This window comes from Lepisosteus oculatus, chromosome 25 (genome assembly GCF_040954835.1).
Source record: "Lepisosteus oculatus isolate fLepOcu1 chromosome 25, fLepOcu1.hap2, whole genome shotgun sequence".
Taxonomy (NCBI): domain Eukaryota; kingdom Metazoa; phylum Chordata; class Actinopteri; order Semionotiformes; family Lepisosteidae; genus Lepisosteus; species Lepisosteus oculatus.
This window is the reverse complement of record NC_090720.1, coordinates 7,110,138-7,125,443: the sequence shown is the minus strand read 5'-3', so window position 1 is coordinate 7,125,443 and position 15,306 is coordinate 7,110,138. Positions and strand designations below refer to the sequence as shown.

General features: G+C 37.9%; 1 protein-coding gene across 3 annotated transcripts in view; it reads right to left on the bottom strand.

Moving 5' to 3' along the window:
- phc2a (polyhomeotic homolog 2a (Drosophila)) overlaps positions 1 to 15,306 on the bottom strand; it is a 90,142-nt gene that overhangs the window by 67,880 nt on the left and 6,956 nt on the right. For all 3 annotated transcript variants that reach the window (XM_015337127.2, XM_015337131.2, XM_015337128.2), the window contains exon 2: positions 9,321 to 9,399. The gene's annotated coding sequence lies outside the window, so the exon portion shown is untranslated. The remainder of the gene's footprint in view (positions 1 to 9,320; positions 9,400 to 15,306) is intronic.

The window sequence follows — 15,306 nt, the reverse complement described above, 5'->3', positions numbered from 1 at the left end:
AATACAGCCTCTTTGTTTCATTCCAGTATGTCTAACTCCAGCCAGCCCGCACCACTCAGCTCGCCATCCCACCGCCAGCAGAACAAACAGCTTCGGCTCCCAGTGATTATTCGGTTTCCTAGCGACAACCAACAGGGTGCCTGTCGATTCCCCTGGCTATATTTCATGCAGATTGGGCAGCAGTCTTGCTTAAAATGAATGGCGGAGAAATTGGGAAAATGACAATGACATGACATATTCTCCTGAATATGAATTTGGCTTTGGATTTGCCGCATATGAGGCACAATCTCATCTTTTGACGAAAAGGGTGGTTTTGCTCACTTCTGCTCGAACCCGTAACTTCAGGCTGCCTTTTGTGAAGTCAGAGAAATACTAAGATATGATATAAAGCATATAATATTCAGGGTATATTACAGAAAGTTTCATCTTTGAGCCTGGGGAAATTTCATTTTAAGGATGTTCTTTGAGATTTCAGATTTATCACTGAACATTCCTATGGGAAACCATTACAGATTTACTTCAATCAGAGCCTCCTAGTTTCACAGTCCACGTTTGGATGCTAGTCTTTTTGCACTTGTATACCTGCAGTTCCTGCACTTTAGGCACCATATCTGGGAAAGTAGAAGTCAAGGCTTGCTGCTTAGAGATTGCATTTTTTTCTTTCAGGCCCAAGTCAATACAAGTTACGTACATCTGGAACCTGCAGAAAAGAGGCTCGGATTTATTGTCCTAATTTCAGATCTGCCTACAGGGGAAAACCTTTGTTTTCTCTCTCTCCATAACCTGGAGAGAGAGAAATTCCTGTCATCAGCTGGGTATCATTGAATAAATGGGGGAATAACTCTGGATAGAGATCCAAACAGATCTGAACTGTGTTTTGACATTCCATGTACAGCAATTAATACACCTTTTAGTAGGTGTTGTAGTGGAACATTTCTGTGATTCACAGAAGAAAAAATTTCAGTTTACAATCTGTCCTGCTCTTATTACTATATGCTGTTAAGCTTTGTGCACCTGCTGCTAACTCCACCAAAGTGTGTTTGCTACCTACTGTATTAGTACAGTATAGCAAATGTTTAGCTAATTGATTAAAATTAATTGCTTGGTCTTCTTATCATTGTATTGTTAGTTTTGCATTGTGTAATTCTGATTCAGGAAGTGCTGTTAAATTAAGATCATTTAATACTCACTCCTGGACCGATAAGCCTTAGTATTAATGCTGTTAATATATTGCTGAGAAATATCTGGACATTTTATGTTAACCTGAAACTTGACAACATCAGAATTGCATCTTTTTGCTAAATCAAGTTCCAGCCCCTAGATACTTTTGTTAAGAGATACACTGTATGTTCGGTAGATTATGACTCTGAAATCTTCATCCGTACCAGTTTTTAAATCCTTTGAATGCATGACACTGAATCTCCTTTCCTACTTGTCTCCAGCAGTATGCTTGTATACAAGCCTCCAGGTCAGAGTTGAGTTTGACAATGAGTTTGACTTTAGGAGATTGTACTGTTAATTTTGATTCTCCACACTGCACTACTTTTGGTATAAATTGTTTTGGCTTTACTTAGCACCTTAGCACTCATATTTCATACTGTTAGTGGCCTATCTGCACATACAGTACCTGAGCTGGGCATTTCAAATCTAGCCATTTGTTTTGACCTGATATTTCTGATGACTACTCACAGCCATACTGTAAGTATGCTATGAGGTTTCGTAACATCAAGTGAAATTCAGATTGGCTTTCCTAATCTATTTTAAGTTCTTCTCTCAGTACACCTCAGCCAGTTGGATTTGAGAATTCTATTATGCTTTGCAATTCCATCTTTGATGGAATTTGAGATTGGTGTCTTCAGAAAAAAAAACTAGACGAGTCTCATTTACATGTCCCCAGAACACACCACTTTGCTCCATGAAATGAAATTAGTTCAATTTGAATGTAGCTGGTAGTACTCTGGGCTGCTATGTGTATTTATTTTCTTTGAAGCAACTCCAACAATCCTCTAGTTGGATTAATAATAATCATAACAATAATCCTATAGATTTTGGGAAGGTAACTGAAGAAGCAAAAGTAATCCTAGAAACCCTTTTTCCATAGCTCCCCATCACTTTAGTCCATTTAAGATCACTGCTCATGAAGAGTCTATGGTCTAATTCAGTTTATTCAATCTAAAATTAATTGTTAGATTTAATATGTATCTTGTGACTTCCTGTGGATTTCAGAATATAATCCACAATGCCTCACCTTTAAGGGCTGCACAGTTTGGCTCCTAACTACATCAGTGAGCTAGTAATTCCCTACTTGCCTTTTGCACTCCTAGGGAGTGGTGACTAAGGATGGTGTATCCCGAGAAAGGTACCACATAAAGTAAAGATTATTCATGTAAAATAAAACATATTCCTCTAAAATAAAGATTATTCTTATTATTTAAACTGCTGTAGATCAGAAAGAATCTGATTCCATACCACTGTTGCTTATGGTAAGCCATAAGTGAAAGTGTGGTTTTAATGAATTTTAATAGTTCAGCCTTATTTGTTTTTAAGCATGGACAGTGAATGAATGAAAGGATCTGAGGTTTGCAATGAAAAGGAGAAACATTATGTGAAGTGTAGCAGTAGAGGCAGGAAGAGTACTGTTGATTGCTTTTCAGAAGAGAGCACTTCTTTTACGCTTCTGCCTTTGGGAGCAGGCTGAAAACTGTTTTCAAGTCTTCTGTTTCTTTTCGTGAGTGGTATGAAATTGCTCTTGAGTCACACTTGACGAATAATGGGCAGAACTCGTGTTCTTCACTAAATGTACTTGGGGAGAGATAGGATATAAGGTTTTGAAGCACAGTTAAGGTTTTTTTTTAACTTGATTAGCAAACAGTTTGAAAGAGGAAAAAAGAAGCTAAAAAAAGGGATGTTAAAAACAAAAGATACAAAACCCAGCCAGAACATTAATATTGTATAAAACATTCAGGAAGACCATCTCTAAACACTGGAAAGAGAGCAGTACAGATAAGCGCAGCATAGGAATGTCTGTAATGTTTGGAATACAAACTATTGTACTTCCATGAAAATTGAACATACAAAATCTGGAAAAAAAATTCTGATCAAAATTCTAGAGCAGCAATAGTGTTGATGGATTATTCAGATTGTTGTTAGAAGAGTTAGAACTTCTATGTAGTAACTGTGTTAATAGAGCTTTACAATCAAGTGAGAAATGCATGTTCTTAATAAAACAGTATCATTATTTTCTTTACCCTTAGGTAATTCATCAATAGAGAGTCCAGCAGATGGTTTTCAATTTTAAGTGCTGCTCACATCAGTTAGAATCATTCTAAACCTCCTGCAGAGTGGATAATCTGAATAATGCAGAAATCTTTCCATGCAGTTATACAAAATAAATTTACATCAGTTTGCAAGAGATGATTCAAACAATGTTATATCTAATTCAAAAAAAAATTTTTTTTCTTGAAGCCAAATGCAAACTGATGAGAAAAGGTGGAAAATCAAAATGTCAGGAAGACACAGGTATTGTTGTGTCTTTTAAGTCACCACCCCGGCACAAAGGCACTTACTGGCTTCATTTCTGTATTAAGCTCCATCTTAGAGGCTTCATTTAATAAATTAATTTCATTCGTCTGCTAAGGCAATATTGTATTGATTGGGGTCAGGCAAGCATGAAATTCATTGATTGTTATCTGCTCATTACCATATAAATTAGCTGCTTGAAGGGGTAAAAAAAAACAAAGGACCCTGAGTTTAAAAATGGAAAATTAGAAAAAAAGATAAATTATAATGGATGAGTCTCTTTTTGCTGTGGTTTGAGCCACATCATTGCTATTACATCAAAATAATTTCTTACATTGTGAGCTATGAAACCAAGAGAGATTGGTCTACAAGGGGAGATGAAATTGGGATACATGTTCACTTGATTCAATACCACCTTGAACTACTGTAGGTCCCCAGAGCCCTTTGTGGAAGCATGCCAAAACATTGAGACGTAAGGTAAAGAAAGTATTGCAAAACAAGGCAAATACATATAAAGAGCATGGAAAACAAGTGAGGAAAGCTGCAAAACCTATCTTTTAGACTGTACTAACCTTTCTTTAGGGTATTAAAGGCGTTTGCACAGAGCACCAGCTAGGTCTCATTCTGTGGTATTTTATATCACAGAAATATTGTTTTTTAAATATGACAATTACTCCTATTGAAGAGCCAGTTCTGTTAGTAAACTATTACATGTATTTTTATGAATAATTGTTTTTATCTGTTACACTGCCTTGTAAAAGTATTCATACCCTGACGCTTTCTATTGCTTGAAAGCTTGCAGTCGTGAAACTTTGAAGGAGCAATTGATGTTTGTTACGTACACAAACCTACTCCACACAATTAAAGCTAATAAAGACGCTGAGCATTAATAAGACAAAATGTCAAACTTATGTTTGCATATGTATTCCAGCCTTTTGGTGAAGCAGTCTCACGAGTGTACAGTATCTTCCCACCCACACACTGCCTTGATCAGGCTGTCTCTCTAAACTGAGCATCTGGGCAAGGAGGAGACTGGGGAGGGAGGGCACTGTGAGGCCAGTGAGTTCAATGTCTGAGATGGGAGAAAATGTGTCTCAGTCAACAATATTCCGGTCATACCACAAATCTGACCAGTATGGCAGAGTGGAAAATGTGGCAAAGGGTGTTGTGTTCAGATGAAACCAAGCTGGGGTTATTTTGGCCTAAATGCAAACTGTTAGGTTTAGTGCAGATCCAACACTGCTCATCTCCAGTTCAACACCATGCCCACAGGCAAGGTATGGCAGTAGTGTACATTAGGGATGCCTGTCCTCAGCAGGGACTGGAAAGCTTGCTAGGATTGAAGGAAATATGGACAGGGCACAGTACAGGTAAATACTATAGGAAAACCTGTTTCAATATGCTAAAGATTTAAAACTGAGGAAAAAAATCCACCTTTTAGCAGCACAATGATTCAAAACACAAAGCCAGAGCTACACTGAAATAGCTTAAGAATAAGAAAGTGAATGTCCTTGAGGCACCCAGTCAAAGTTCTGACCTGAATCCTATTGAGAATCAGTGGAAAGACTTAAAAACTGCTGTCTATAAGCGATCCCCAGGCAACCTGATTAAGCATGAGCAAATCTGCAAAGAAGAATGCATACAAAATGGCACCAAGCTAGTGTGCAAAGTTGGTAGACCTATCCTAGTAGATCTGTGTTATGATATGGCGAGTAGCTGAAGTAAGCTGCATCTTGCTGACAGACTGAAGAATCCAAGAGTTTGAGCTGACCGAAAGCTCACCCAAGCATAACAATTTGTAGCTGTAATTGCTGCCAAAGAGATTTCCATGAAATATGGAATTCACTGACATGAATACTCATCCAATCAACATTTTTCTTTTTTATCTTTAGTTTTTGCTGACATTTATTGTACTTTATCTTCCCCTGAGCATTCTTCAGTTTGAGTAGCTTTGCTGAAGTTTTCAGAAGGGAAAACATCTATTTGTAACCACTGCTGCTTTGTCTCACAAGGGGAACAGCATCCCCTTTCCACTACTGTCCCTCCTCAGTTTGAACTCTGAGCATGGGGATTTCAGGTTCCCATTTTAAAGAATACAAAAATGTATTGTTGGAAACAAACAATTAGCTGTTTAAGTAATATCCCAATCCCTCTCTATTAAAAGATATAACAGAAGGAACTTCACTTAACAGCAGACTGCAGTGCATCGTTTTAGGAAACTGATCTTAATTTGTCTCAGAGCTTTAAACAAGAGAAAACAGAAGTACTGGTGAGGTAATAAGCAAAAAAAGGCTTACAAGGTACAGTATTAATGTAACATTGACATTTGCTGTCTTCTGTTGATCACCAACAGGTTGTGCTGGTATATCAGGACTTAAATCCATTCAGGAGAAGTGATGACGTTGGGTTTGTACTCACAACAGTATTGGAAATGGCAAAATTGATTGTGAGGACTGGAAGCCGTCAACAAAGAGGCTGGCCTAACAGTTTCAGAGCTGTTTAACAAGTCTGTTCCACAGTTTTAACAAGGGAGGGGAAATGAGCCATGTTCCTCAAGGGCAAAGCCAAATAAACCTGGAACGAATCTGGCCTAGTTTCTGCTGATCCCCATGTTGTCTTAAGCACTTTCTTTAAAAATTTAAAGCTTCAAACTGGCCCAGGTTTTTTTTTGGGGGGGAAGCAAGTCTTGTATTTATGCAACAAAATATCTCCCGCATTTATTAAAGGTATAATATCATAAATGAACTGTAATTCAATGTAACTTTCATCCTGTAAAACCTTATGGCCAGCAGCCATTTTTTCCTCTATGACATACATTTTTGTGCAAAGAGATTTCTTCTGGAAAGAAGCTATACGACATTTTCCTGTTTTGTGTCCATTCACGCTGCAGCTAAACAGCATGCGGTGTACGCATTTCATGGTAGACGTGAACTGTTAACGAAGAAATGTTTGCTAGCTACAGAGTCCGATAAGCGGGTGATGTGATTTGGTAGTCTGGCTCTAATGGACTTGTCTCAAACAGTTCAGCAGTCCAGCACAAAGAGGCTCGTAAGACCAGTTTATAAGCTCCTGGCTTCCTCCCAAACAAGCATTTCTTCTCCCTTTTTTTCCCTCTGCAAAGAATGGAGGCCAGAAGGGGCAGCAGCACGTTGTACAACTGCCTCCCTGCCCCACCACACGCAGCTGACACCCTAGGGAGGCACTACCAGCTAACATTACAAAACAAATACCCGCACTGCCAAAAAAAGGGGAAAAAAGCTCAATTAATATCCTAGGGGAGTTGTACTTTACTTTTAATTTGGCCCTGAGCTATTTATCGGAATACAAATCTTTCTTTGTGCATTCTTTGTTGTTGTCCAAAGACAGGAGTGGTATTGCTTGTGATAGTGTTTGAACAATGAAGGAACGCTGGGATTAGAAACCACTCACGATGATAAGCAATGGCAACACTGCAAGGCTAATACTGTAAGCCTTGATAGAATTAGCCCCTGCTAGCACAGTGAGGGTTCCTGGCTTGCATTCTGCACAACTCTGCACAATGTAGAATCCAGTGGGCTTCACTGGTTCTTGCAGATGGGTATGGGAATATGGGATGGAGATAAATGACTCTATTTTAAACAGCAGACTTTGTGGGACTCTTTGGTTTTGCCCGAAGAAAGAACTAAATGGGATTAAACATTATTTGCAGGGCCAAGGTGGTTTGGTGGTGTATAACCAAACGAATTCAAATGTAAGAGTATCAGAACACAGTAACCACTGCTAAAAACTCTGCAGTGATTTACGCTAAGTCTGGAAAGAGCTTCTGCATTGGCAGCACCTCCTGTTTAAAAAATAGCACATAAATCTCACTGTTTTCAATAAGGAATCACATGGTAAAGGTTCTGAATGAATAATCATTGTTTTCCTAAGGTTTGAACTGAAAAGTTCCTTTGAGTTTTCCTTATGGTGAATCAGCCATGAATTTAACTCGTGCTCTGAAAGTTAATGGCAAGCAAAATTTAGTTACAGGGTGTATGCTAAGCACCATGGATTATTCTGATTGATTGGAATAAGGACAATAAAGATATAGGTATTTTAAGTTTTAATGTTGAGTGTTTAAATTCACCACACTGAAACTCAAGCTTCAAAATCACATCAAATGTTTCCTGCTTTTGGGGTTCAAATTACCATGTCAGACCCAAGAAAACCTCCTTGTACCCTTTGTAGTTGCACAACTTTGATAGTAGCATGGTTAGAGAGAGATCTGTTACTCAAAAGGGAGACCTGGATTACATACAATATATATAAGGCCATGGCCCCTGGTAATCCTGTCCCTGTGATTTGCAGACATCACTCCTTTCCTCCCCAGTTCCTCTTCAGAATGACAGGATCTTTGCAATGACATCAGACAGACAGTCATTATTAATTACTAGAGATCAAAGGCATAGTGACCGAGCTTCCAAGTACAGCTGCAGAAAGAAATGTGCATGTGACAACAGAGCTGCCCCAGCCACAACACTGTTTCTCATCCCTCCCCCACTCCGCCTCATGTTCCAGGAGTCCAGTGGGACACCAACTCATGGCATGTCATTAAAGGCCTCCAAATGTATTAACAATAATGTCTCCGTATACAGCACCTCTCATCACAGATAGGATCCCAAAATATTTTACAGCAAAGCTTGTGATCATAAAACCACTTGAAACTTGAAAGGAGTAGCAAGAGACTTCTTTAAAACTCTAATTGGAGAAACAGTAGGCTGACAAGACTTTTAAACCTGCTTTTCAACTCTATACACTCATTTCTTGGGCATTTTAAATCTGCAGAACAGAAACCTTCAGCATAAGTGTCAATAAATTGGTATAGACAGAAGTACATGGAAAAATATATTAGGGTTTATTTGAAAAATTTTTAGGGGGGATTTTTAATAAAACATGCTAATTTAAGATTTTGAGTCTGGGAATATGGTTGTGTGTACTTTTTTAAATAAGGCATATAAAACATAAGTGCTTTTTATTATTTACATTGTGACTTCTTTGATCTGATCACTGATGACTGTTCTCATCATGCACTGAGTATCTAATGTTGGCTATTATATGTATAATAAATATATTCATTTATTATAATTAATTCTGGGAGTACTATCCTCACGTGCACTAAAAGAAAATTTATGATGAGGTCTTTTTTTTTCTATTGATAGTTGACGATTCAGTAAATTGCAGGTAACACCTTTTAATTAGAGGATAAATGTGTATACAGTACGTCTATCTAGGTCATTCCTATTGTATCTAAAACATTATTTATCCAACTCCTTAAAAATAATGTTTACATGGAGCAACGGGAGAGTCAATGCAGATGTCATATGTGGCTTTTCAAAACCCTCTGCTATAGTACACCAAATGAACTGTGCTAACTGTATAATGCAATGGCCTGGATTAAATCAAACGTCTATCAACGAACCTGTCTTCAATTTCCAACTGTGTAATAACTAAATTTCCTTGAAGCTTTTTTGCATCAACCTAGTGGAAGTCTGCTATGAAGAACTGGGTTTGAATTTTGAGTTTGGCAGGAGAGTTTGGACTTGAGCCTTGGTTTAATAAAAAAAAAGAAACTTTCATCTTTTTAATTTGTATTGCTGAATCCATTCAAGCGGTTCTTTACACTAAGACGCAAGATGTTTAAGAAAATGTGGAGTCATTTTTTTTCCCAATGGGACAACCTTTGAACTTTAAACTCTGAAACTATCCATGAAGTCAGTTGGCTCTGATGCTTTAAAGGTGGACAGACTCGTATGGACAGAGCGGGTGTGATGAGCAGAACTTACAGCTGGAGGAGGAACCAGATGTTCTGCTTCTGCAGTGTTTAGCTCCCAGGCGTCTTGTCTTCCCTTCTCCCTCTTACACCTGCAGACAGAGGAAGCAAATCCATATTCTTACAACATTTATCTCAGAGTCGTGACATTTGTCCTGTGAGGAGACAACAGTGCAGTGGGGTTGCAAGAGGGTCTCAGCAGCCTTTTCAGAAATGTGATTTTAAGCCATAGTGTACATGGCTCTTTCAATTTTAACCACGATAAGTTTGTTTTGTATCTGGATGTAAATTCAAATGCAAATTCATCCACTTTGTTTCTCACTCTTCATCCTCACTTTCATAATGTAAATATTTCCACTGCAGCACTGAAACATCTTGTGCATGTGCTCTCTTGCAAGAGTATTGAGATCCTTTCTATGGTGTCCCATTTTGTACAATTAGAAAATAATGCTTACACAGCAATAAACAGAATAATTTTTTCAAAGCCAGAATGCTGAAGCTGAAGATTTCTAAGAGTAAGATAAGGTTGCAGTGTGTTGCTGCTGGAGGCGGTGAAGCAGTGATACAGTATGTATTTTGTGAAAAAAAGCCAAGAGCAGAGAAGCAGCGAAACACAGGCACACAGCAGCTTGCGTGAGCAGCATGGTGTTGGCAGCCTGCAGTGGAGACAGACAGGGGCAGCGAAGCCAAGCACAGCCAAGCACAGTCCAGAGCCGTAAACAGGAACAAGCAAAGTTCAAAACCAAGTGACACAGTACAAAGCACCACAAGAGGGTCAACTGAACAAGGACAGGGTGAAGCAGGGTCCAGAGTTCAGGAAGCAAGCACAGCAAGAACTCAGAACTCAGGACAAAGATAAAGACCAAGCGAACTATATGACCGTGATCCCAAGCACTGCCAGACCATAGGTATGTAGTCTTGAACCACCTGAGGCAGGCAGTTGGGTAATTGTCTCCAGGTGGTATAAGACTCCTGTCGCTTAATTACCATGGTAACCAGTGCTGAATAAGAGAAGGCCGGCTACCTTGTAAATACAGGCTTGTCCCTGCTCCACAATGACGAGCATGACAAAGGTACTGGAAATGTCAGCAAAAAGCAAACGTGAATACTTTGCAATAAAGTTCATTTTTCAATCTGTGAGCAGAATATTTTGGTGGAAGAACCTTTGACACCACTTTTCAGGAGCAAGTCTGTTTGGGTACTTCTCTGTCCACTTTGCACCACCTTGGCAGATTCTCCATCCACCTTGTGCCCATTCTTCTTGGCAGATTTACTCAGCCTCTTTCAAATTGCCTGGGCTTTGCTTATATACTGTATATAACAGTTTTCAAGAAGTTTCCACCAATTCTCACCAAAGGGGCTGGGCAGCCAGTTGACCTTGGACCCCTAAATGTTTTTTTTTTCTCCTTACTAAGGGGTTTTTGGTTCCTCTCCTCTGTTGTCTTCTGGTCTTTTCAGTTGTGTATTCACAACATGTACAGTATGGTCACTTGCTTTGTTAAGCGCCTTGGGGCAACCTTGTTGTGAAAGGTGCTTTATAAAATAAATTGAATTGAATTGAATTCTCAGTAGGATTCAAGTCCAGACTTTGGAAGACTCAAAGGAATTTACTTTCTTATTTTTAGGCCACTCCACTCCTTGTGTTTTGGATCAAATTATTCAGTATTATCGTACTGAAACTGCATTTTCACTCCAGTGTTAAGTCTTTAGCAGACTGAAACAGGTTTCCTCCTAGTATTTGCCTGTACTTTGCTCCATCCATTTTTTCTCTCTGTCGTGACAAGCTTTTCAGTTCCTGCTGATGAGAAGCAGCCCCATAATAACATAATGCCTCCACCACAATGCTTGACAGCAGGGATGGCGTACTGGTGAATGCACTAGACATAACATTTTGCTTTTAGACAAAAATGTTCCAGTTTTGTCTCAACTGACCACAAAACAAATTTTGCTTCAAATACTTTGATGCAAACTCCATGCAGTATCAGAGATTTTTTTCAAGTACTAAGTGGCATCTTGCAATTATGCCATACAAGTCAGTTTTGATTGATGGACATTTTGTCCTGTTTCAGTCATTGAAATACAGTATCAAAGTCACTGCTGGCCTTGCAGACTGCCTGATTTAAACAGTGGCCAGTTGGTACAGTATGACATATCTTCCATTTCTCAATGATCAGTTTCACCGTGCTCAAAGGAATACTCAATATTCCTTTGAAATCTTTATAAAATTCCCGTGGTCTGTGGCTCTGTACTTTATTTTGAGAGATCCTTAGTCCTTATGGCTGAATCTTTGTTCAAAATTCAGTTCCTTGCTGGACATTCTTACAGAGACAGGTGTATTAATTCTGAAATCTTCTGAATCATTATTGTACACAGCTAAGGGACACTCACTTAATTGTGTGACTAGTTAAGTATTTTTTGTGCGCCAGTCAGGGTTTCCACAATAAAGGATTTTAATTATTTTGTCATCACGACTGTTCCATTTACCATTAATTATCTGTTTATATTTTTTTTGCTTTGATTGTGTGGAGTAGGTTGTGTCTACAACAAACATTATTTGCTATTTCAAGCTGTCATGCATCAGATTGTGTAAGGGTATGAATAGTTTTTCAACTCACTGTAGTTCTCCTGCACTTTATGGCTGGAGTACAAAACTGATAAAAAAAGGCTGCTTTAAAGATTGCAATAAATATTGATCATTTTCTTTCTAGTGTTGAAACATGAGGACGTTATTTCCCTTTTTTACCAGAAAAAATGGCTCAAAAGGAACTTAGAAAGTATTCTCAAGTTGAAACCCTCAATACATGATTTACAGTAAATATTCTCATCTGTATTGGTGCCAAAGTGTTGTGCAATTAATATCCCTCACAAATTATTACAGCTGTCTTATGAAAACCACTAAACTGAAAATGGCAAAACTGTAGCACTGCTAATATGATCTCCAGTTGAGTATGCATCACTGTAGGGCATATTTTCCAGGGTAATAGAAAGTTAGAATAATTTCTTTTCATCTTTTACTGTGTTTGACACATACACTACTACTGAGTGACAGTGAATGAGTCATCTCCAGCACAAGGAGTTTTTCACTCTACAGCTATACTGAATTTCAGACAATGATTAGAGGTACTACTGTATGTAACTGTTTTTTGCACACGTGTTTATTTTACATTTGTCCCTGTCTGTTAGTTTATTTTAAAATTACTACATATTAGTTCCCATTAGAAGACTAGAACACAACTAGAGTCCACCTCTTAGGTAGTTTTTTAATGTTGAATATGTAAAGCTATGAGTTTTCCAGTCAGTTTTTCCTCCATAAATAGCTAAAGTCAGTTATAGGAAATGCAAATAAAAAAATCACTTACACAGGAGACACAACAGTTCCCTCAAATGAGCAATTTGCTAAAATTTTGCTAAAAACTGTCATGTTTCCTTCTCTTTCTGGAGAAACAAGTTTAGTTCCAAGAAATGTCTGAGATCAGCCCTAAGACAATGAGTATGAGGATCAATGAGGACAAGTTCATCCTGGAGTTAAAAACACCTAAAGTACTGTAATTAAGTGTCTTACAGCCAGTGAGTGCTTCTTCTATAATTCATGGGGATTAAGAGCAAAGATTGTAAAATAGCAGAAGTTTTGCTTTTTTTGCAGTAGCATTTGTAGCTGTGCCATGTTTACAGTGCATGAATCAAACCTCCTTTCTCTCTGGCCTTCCCAATTAGTCAGGTATGGGATTCTTACTCATAATATTGATTAATGAGCCTTATAGTCAAACACCTTCCATATTTTTTGTTCATTGTTAACAAAAGTCTGGATTGCATGTGGTCATCGTCATGTGCCTAGCACATTTTACTTATCTACTTTATCTGCAATGAGTAATAAGCAAAAACTTCTCAAAAGAAACTGTAGACATTTGTTTGACAGACAGTGGTAATTAGCCTTTTAAATAACTCGGGTTTAATTGACCAAAAGACCTGCAGCACAGTGGTTCCATTTTAAATGAGCAGAGCCCTTTTTTCTTTGTGATTTACAGCATCTGAATTTGTTGTATTTTATTTTTGCTGTGGGAAGGATTTGTAAATGAATTAAGAGTCGAGTTATTGTTCATTTGTTGTGCCCATGGACTGCTCGGGAACTAATAGGCATCTCTCTTGAATGATACTGCACAAGAAACTCTAAAAATTAACCAAATGTTAAAGGTCATTGTAAGAAGAAAATAACTGTGCAGAAGATTCTCTCATGCTGTGGCCTTGGGGGCTGATGGTATATCATAGGATCCTTACCCACGTGTCTCTGTGCTTAACAGCCCTTGTGGCTATCAAATATCTGTCTGCAATCAGAACACCAGAGTATGATTTATGCGTTTAAAAACAGTATGTTTTCCCTAGCCATTCAGTTTTGAAACCAGTCCCATTCAGGTCTTTTTTATTATTTAAAAAAATGTTAATATTACAGCATGCGATTAGGTTTGATTTTGCAGGTTATCCGAAGATTGGAAAGGGATTTTATTGCCCATTCCACAATGTACTTTAAGTATTTGCTTAGTATTTTTTTTTGTTGTTTTCAAAGAAATTTGAATCAAATGTGCTGCAGACTAGTGTAACTGTAGTGTAATGTAACTGAAGGAACCGTCCAGAGTTTTCCTACCATACAATGTAGTTGTGTGGATTTTATCACTAGTTAAATTTTGATCTTTGAGATGACCCAGCCTGTTTCTGGAAATGGACACATTTTCATTGTACAGTATATTTCCTGATACAGTTCAGTGTTCCTAAACACAATGGCCATTTCATTGTGAAACACTCTATTATGCATGCACACACATCTACAGAAAAAAAAATTAACACTGTATGAAAAATTTGGACAGATAAAAAGCCAACAAGTATGTATCAGAAAATTCTAGCTGTTAGTAAGCATTAATGTTTTAGAATGCCTGTAACATTTGCCTGCACATAAAGTAATCATAGATAAGATTAAACTGCTACAGGTTTTCCACTTGCAATAGTTTTGAACAGTGAAAAGAATATTCTGTGGAGACTGGCCAATATACAGTGTGGAGTAGACTATTTTCTTAGAAGTCAAGCAATAGGAACCAATTTTAGGAGAATAATCTTCAGCTTTTTGTTATTTTGATTTTTTTCCAGTGAAGTCAATAGCATGACACAGAATACTGTATGTTAATTACGATGCTGCAATTTTAAAACTCTTCTTCTGTGTTCCCTTTCAAGAAGATACAGTCATGAACTTCTATTGGGAAATCAGTAAAAGTCTGAGAAAAAATACAAATTCTAGAAAATGTGGAAAATATGTCAGGAAATCAACAATTCCAGCCAGGTGACTGGAGAGTACAGACCTATCACTCCAGGCTTGTCGTCTGTGAAGAGTGTAGATTTATTTCAGACAGCTGTTTGCCTATCAGCCTCTTAGGGAGAAACTTGGCTGGGAGCATATGAAGCAAAGTGCACTAGGAGGAAAGAAACACCTGGAAGTTGTAACCAAACTGATCTCTAGTGAGAACTGCTTTTCCTTTGTTGAGTCTTCGAACATAGGCACATTAATGTGGAATATTGAAGCTATTACACTGTGCAGAAGTGGAATACTGTTAAGCATTTAAATATGAATTAAGCTGAAAAATACAAAAAACCTCTGGAAGTCAGCATTTGCATATGACTGTATAGAGTGGGTATTTTTATTGGTTAAGCCTTTGAACATTTTGATGTTTTATTTTTCTTCTTGTGTGTAATGTTGCCCTCTCTGTTACCGTGTGTATAAGCACTGCAGCTAGGTTAATGCAGTCAACTGCCTGAATGTATCTCTAATACCTTGGCTTAAAACATTTGATCCAATCCGTAAGATCTGAATTGTGCATATTTTAGTGCATAAAAACCTTTTATTTCTTGAAAAGGTCCATATAATGCCAAAGTGAAAATGGTCTTTTAGATGTGACTGAGTGCAAAAATGTCCTAAATGTACTGTAAGTGCAACATTCAGAAGAGATCAGGAGGAA